Source organism: Lathyrus oleraceus, chromosome 6 (genome assembly GCF_024323335.1).
Source record: "Lathyrus oleraceus cultivar Zhongwan6 chromosome 6, CAAS_Psat_ZW6_1.0, whole genome shotgun sequence".
In the NCBI taxonomy this organism is placed as follows: domain Eukaryota; kingdom Viridiplantae; phylum Streptophyta; class Magnoliopsida; order Fabales; family Fabaceae; genus Lathyrus; species Lathyrus oleraceus.
Window position 1 is genome coordinate 325,633,902 of NC_066584.1, and position 6,440 is coordinate 325,640,341.

Genomic DNA, 6,440 nt, shown 5'->3' on the forward strand with positions numbered 1-6,440 from the left:
CTCATGGTCATGATCCAAATTAAGGTATGGACGCCAAATGAACTGAAATGTGAAAGAAGATAGGATTATAATCAATGTAGAAAAAGTTAACATAATATAATGAAATAATTTATTTATTTTGCTTACGTCCGTCGGTCGAAGGTGATCCAACAGGTTGCGATACTGAGTAATACAGTGTCTTGGACATCTGTTGTAACTCATACCACGTGCAGACCATCTACACCAAAAAGTAAAAAAAAATTAGTTAGAGGTAATAAACTTTAAAGAAGTAAGTAAAGATATAGCAATTTAAACAACTTACTTTTGTGCATACGGAAATGTGAAAGAGTTGTTATTGACCGGTGCTAGAGACGGTAGTCTTGACCAACCCCATTCTTGTAGCAAAATAGCACATCCAGAAAATGTAGATGTGTATTTGTGTGAGTTTTTGCACAAGGAGCTATAGAGATAGGCTAGACAAGCAGATCCCCGACTGTAACTTCCTATTCTATCTACATGTCTAAGTAGAGGTAAGTACATAATATGCATGCTAGAACCACTACCTTCGGGAAATAAAAACGAGTCAATTAACAGCATAATGTAACACCTAGTTTTTATTATTCGAGCATCTTCGGTAGAATGCTCATCTAAGTATAAACTATTATAGTACAACTTAAGGCGTGAGAGTAGTATACATTGACCTCTTGCATTATCATCTAACAAATCAGTCTCTAAGAGCTCCATGCAAATTGAATTTGCATAGTTGGTCTTACCATTAACATCCTTACCTTCAATGGGTAGTCCTAAAAGCATGTAGACGTATTCTAACGTCACAGTACACTCACCGGTTGGGAACCAAAATATGTGTGTCTCTGGTCTCCATCTTTCGCATAAAGCTAAAATGAATCTGTTATCTATGGACCAAGACAAAATCTTGCTAATATGACCAAAATCGGCGAGTTCAACATAAGGTTGAATCATCGGGTCCATAGGGACATATTCGTGGACCCGAGTTCGGAACCTTGATACATCCTATAAAAGAAAGAATAAAAAACTTGACTAAGTTGGTATGTCAAAATAAAAGGGGGTTGGTGAAGATGAAATATAAAAACTTAACAAAAGAGAAAACTTACATATGTTGCGATGTTTGCAACCGTTCCTCTATGTGCTTCGCCCATTGTGAGGATATACATTTTGTCGGGGGGTTGATGTAGATGAAACTACAAGAAGTTGTTGCAGATGAAAATGTAGAAGAAGTATTGTAGAAGAAGTAGTGAGAGTGATGGTGTGGAAGAAGTGTTGATGGAGTGGATGTATTTATAGGCAAATGGATGGGAGCATGAAAAGTTATACTTACATGGTGTCTCCATTTGAATTGGAGACCGTGTACAACCTTTAAGAGGGGTCGCCATTCAAATTGGCGCCTCCATAGGGACATGCATGCAAGACCTAGGTCTGATTGCTTGGTTTCGAGGTCTGAATACATGGTGTCTCCACTTGAATTGGCGCCCATGTGCAAGGAATGAGAGGGGGCGCCAATTCATTTGGAGTGTGTGTCTGCATGTCTGACACGTGTCTGTCTTGTCTCTTGCATGCTGAACATGTCACTTCTTAGTAGCTTGCATGGTTGACACCTCATTTCGGAGAAGCTTGCATGTGTGACACGTCATTTCGGAGTAGCTTGCATGTGCGACACGTCACTCCGAACTAGCTAGCATGTGAGACACTTCACTCATATAGTTAAGTGTCTTACTATCAACATCCAAGACACTTCACTCACATTCATCTGCAGTAAGAAAATAGTTTTCATCTGCACAATATCATCTTCATCATTATACAGTGTCAACGTTCACTGCAACGGTGAAACATACGAGTCTGAGCTACATGGTTTTTGTTTTCGAAACACTGATACCATTAGAATCACGATCAAGAGAAATGCAACCTTCTTGCATTTGAAAAAAAGAATACAATCCTTTATAGGATCGAGTATTGTGTCAAAGATCACATATCAAAATCCAATATTTTTTGAGAATGGTCAATGCAAGTATTTCCCCCTTAAGGTACGAGACGATGAAGATGTTGAATACATGTTTGTTAGTCATGAACATTCAGGCTGCAACTATATTGAGTTGTACATTACTCTTCAACCATGTATACCATCTCAACAGTCTTAACTAACCGGTCAGGATGAATCTGGTGAAGATGATCGACAATGGTCAGATGACGTCAACCCATAAGCAGAGGCAGAAGTGGATGTCGTTGATGAAGAAGAAGAGGAGACCGAGATACAGGTTGATCACATGCTGAACAACGACGATGAAGATGATGATCAACCACCACCAATACCTCCTAGTCATGTCTACAATCCGCCTCAACATATGACAAATATGGATCTTCACGACGACGAAACATCCAACAGTGTTTTCTATAATCCGTATCCGAGATCAGAAGGCGAATTAAAGGTGGGAGACATGTTTCGTACCAAAGAAGAATGTCTTCTAGCAATCAAAAAATTCCACATGAACAACTCTGCTGACTTTACAGTGAAACACACTGATTCTAGAAGGTATGTTATCGAATGTCGTAACATGCTTTGTAAGTTTCGTTTGGCTGCGTCTTACAAAAATAAAAATGACTCTTGGGAGATCGCTTCAATAGACCCACCACACAATTTCATTGCAACTAACGTTGAACAAGATCACCGTAAACTAAGCGCATCTTTGATATGTCAAGACATTCTGCCGTTGGTTAATAAAGACCCATCAGTGAAGGTGAGTATAATTATATCCCATATCAGAACAACATATAATTATACTCCATCTTACAAGAAAGCCTGGATTGCGAGGACAAAGGCTGTTGAACAAGTTTTCGGCAACTGGGAGGATTCACACAAGGAATTGCCACGGTTTTTATGGGCACTAAAAACATATGTCCCAGGAACTGTGGCAATTATGGAGACAGTGCCAGCGATGATGCCAGACAAAATCTGTGCTACAGGTAATAGAATATTTCACCGTCTCTTTTGGGCATTTGACCCGTGCATCAAAGGTTTCGCATTCTGCAAACCTATTATTCAAATTGATGGCACTTGGTTATATGGAAAATACAAGGGTACTTTGCTCATGGCGGTTGCACAAGACGACAACAACAATGTCTTTCCCATTGCCTTTGCTTTTGTTGAAGGTGAAACGACTGGTGGATGGGGTTTCTTTCTTCGACATCTCAGAACGCATGTGGCTCCACAAGCCAATCTCTGTTTGATTTCTGATAGACATGCTGCCATTGAGAGTGCCTACAACAACCATGACAACGGATGACATGATCCTCCTTCTATCCATGTCTACTGTATCAGACACATTGCACAAAACTTCATGCGTGCTATAAAAGATAAGAATCTTCGTAAGAAGGTGGTGAGTGCTGGGTATGCTCTAACTCAGCCGTCATTTCAATATTATCGTGATGAAATTAGACTGTCTAATGAAGACGCAGGGAGATGGCTAAATAACATACCAGTAGAGCAGTGGACAAGGGCATTTGACGGTGGTCGTCGATGGGGCCACATGACAACAAACATTGTGGAATGCATGAACGGGGTATTCAAAGGAATTCGAAATCTGTCGATAACCGCCTTGGTAAGATCAACCTATTATAGGATGGCTTCTATGTTCGCAACCAGAGGTGAAAGATGGAGTGCGGTATTAATGTCCGGGCAAGTATTCAGTGAGTGTTGCATGAAGGTCATGAAAGAGGAGAGCATCAAAGCTAGCACATACGTTGTAACAGTCTTTGACCGTCATAGACAAAATTTCAGCGTCCAGGAAACAATGGACCACAACGAGGGGAGACCAAATTCAGCCTACGCTGTTAGACTAAACAGAAGTTGGTGCGATTGTGGAAAATTCCAGGCCTTTCGCATACCTTGCTCCCATGTCATAGCAGCACGCGCTTATACTCGTCAAGACGCTTACAGCCATTTATCTGATGTGTACAAGGCCAACACCATCATGAATGTATATACTCAAAGCTTCTCAGTACTACCAATGGAGGATTACTGGCCTCCATATGAAGGTGTTATTGTTTGGCACAATGACGAGATGCGTAGAAAGAAGAAAGGAAGGCCAAACAGCACATGTATCAGAATAGAGATGGATTCCACATATAAAATGATAAGATTATGTAGTATCTGTCGTCAACCAGGACACAACAAGAACAACTGTCCCAATCGAGGAGCATCATCTAGGTCTTAAGCTTTTTGTAACATTGTATTTCTGTAACTTTCAATCATTATATATCATTAAGTAATTGTTACAACGGGGTTCACAACAAACATCAGTACAAAACATCTGAAAACATATATATTTCTAACTGATTACAACAATCAAATTGATGTCGTCTCGACCGAACATCATTTCCCTAGCATCCTTATCGGTCTTCATTCACACCCAACCAAAAATACTGTCAAGTCTTTCAATACTTCTGATTTTTCCCCTTCTGGTATTTTCCCATCTAACCAACAAACCAACTCCCTCTTCAGTTGATCGAACGTGGTGATGTTCCAAAACAGCATCAGCATTTGAGGTTTGTCTCTCGCATAAATCACATTTCCGTATCGGCGACGAACACCAAACATGATTCCCAAATGATTATATGAGATGTGGAACGATTACTCACACAACGCATCTATTTATAGGACAAAAATTTGCATTTTAGGAGGAGTCTCAAATTGAATTGGCGACTCCTCTTAAAACCTACACAGGGGCGCCAATTGGATTGGCTAGGGCACCTGCCCTAGCCAATCCAATTGGCGCCTCCATTCAAGTTTTAAGAGGAGTCGCCAATTCAATTGGAGACTCCTCCTAAAAGTGGGATATTTTGGGAATTTTTTGAAACCAGGGGTATTTTGGGATTTTTTTTAAAAAAATGGATTATTTTTGAAAAAAAACTTGATATATTTTATTTTCTTATATATAAATAGTTGGATCAACCGTATATTGTCAAATATCTCTTATTTTTTCATTGAGTTTAATATATCTTATTTTTAAATATAGTATTATTTTTTTATCATAAAATAATTAATTATATTTCATATTATCATACAATTTTGATACTATTTAACTCATATATTATTTATGTATAATTTTTATATTATAATTGTAATCATTTATTTTTAATGCATTTTCATACGTCTTATCTTATATACCTTCTATTAGTATATTTTGAAGTTCATTTAATTCATTTATATTGCATGATTATTTTGTACTAAAAAAAGATTGTATAATTATTGATTTATTTATATGAAATTATTTATATGAAAATATTTGGGTCAATAATATATTTTTTCGTATTTAAACAATAAAAATTATATATTTTTTCGTATTTGATCAAGAATAAAAGCATTTAATAAATTGTTGCAAAAAATTGTCATTAATTTGTAGTTACAGTGATTGCAGTCAAATTTTTTTAAATCAATACTATTCTTTTGAATATCATTAATTCTTGCAAGGTAAATGTAGAAATAAGTGTCAATACAAAATAAAAAGAAATGTCATTTCAAATCATTCATGTTTTGAATATCATTCATTTATAAATATGGATTTAAAATAATTTAATTTCTCTATTCTTTTACAAATACAATTTAATTACCATTTAAAATATGCTTATTTTTAATTAGAAATTATTGCATATTTAACATCTTTATGATAATTAAAAACATGTTAATTAATTATTTAATAATTTTCTTAGTTGCTATATATAAATATTAATTATAAATAGGCAATACAAATATTTTTTTAATATTTTTTATATAATTAATATATTGTAATAAAATTAAAATTTATAATTATTAATTATACAATTTAATATATAATACATATAAAATTAAAAAATATTTATGTATTAATAAATAAAATAAAATAAATAATTATTCAAAATGGATATACAAACTAACTTTTTACACTACCCACTTTTTCAACTAACCAATTCTGTGCCACTTGTCTCCAAAATTAAATACTTAACATTAATTATTTTATAAAATTGTATACTTAGCACTACTTGTGTCCAAGATTTTTTTATAAAATAATTGATTATTTCAAATTAAATATATATTACTATTCATTAAAAAAAATATTTGAGCATTAAAATATTTATTTATAATAATAACTTTCCTATCCTGTACCATATCCATCTGAATTTTCCTCATAGTAAAAAGAAAAGTGGTAAAAAATAAATTATTATCATATATGTAAACAGTAAAAACCAATCATATTGTGTATCAAAAATTCAATGTAATTAAAGAGTTTAAAATATATTTGCAACAACCTTATGTAAATGATATTAGTTTTATCATTAAAACTTATCCATCTAATTATTTTCTTAAAAATTATGAATTATTTAAATTAGATAATTTTTTATGAGACAATTTTACTCTAAAAAAAAAACTTTTAATCTCAATATAGTAGGTA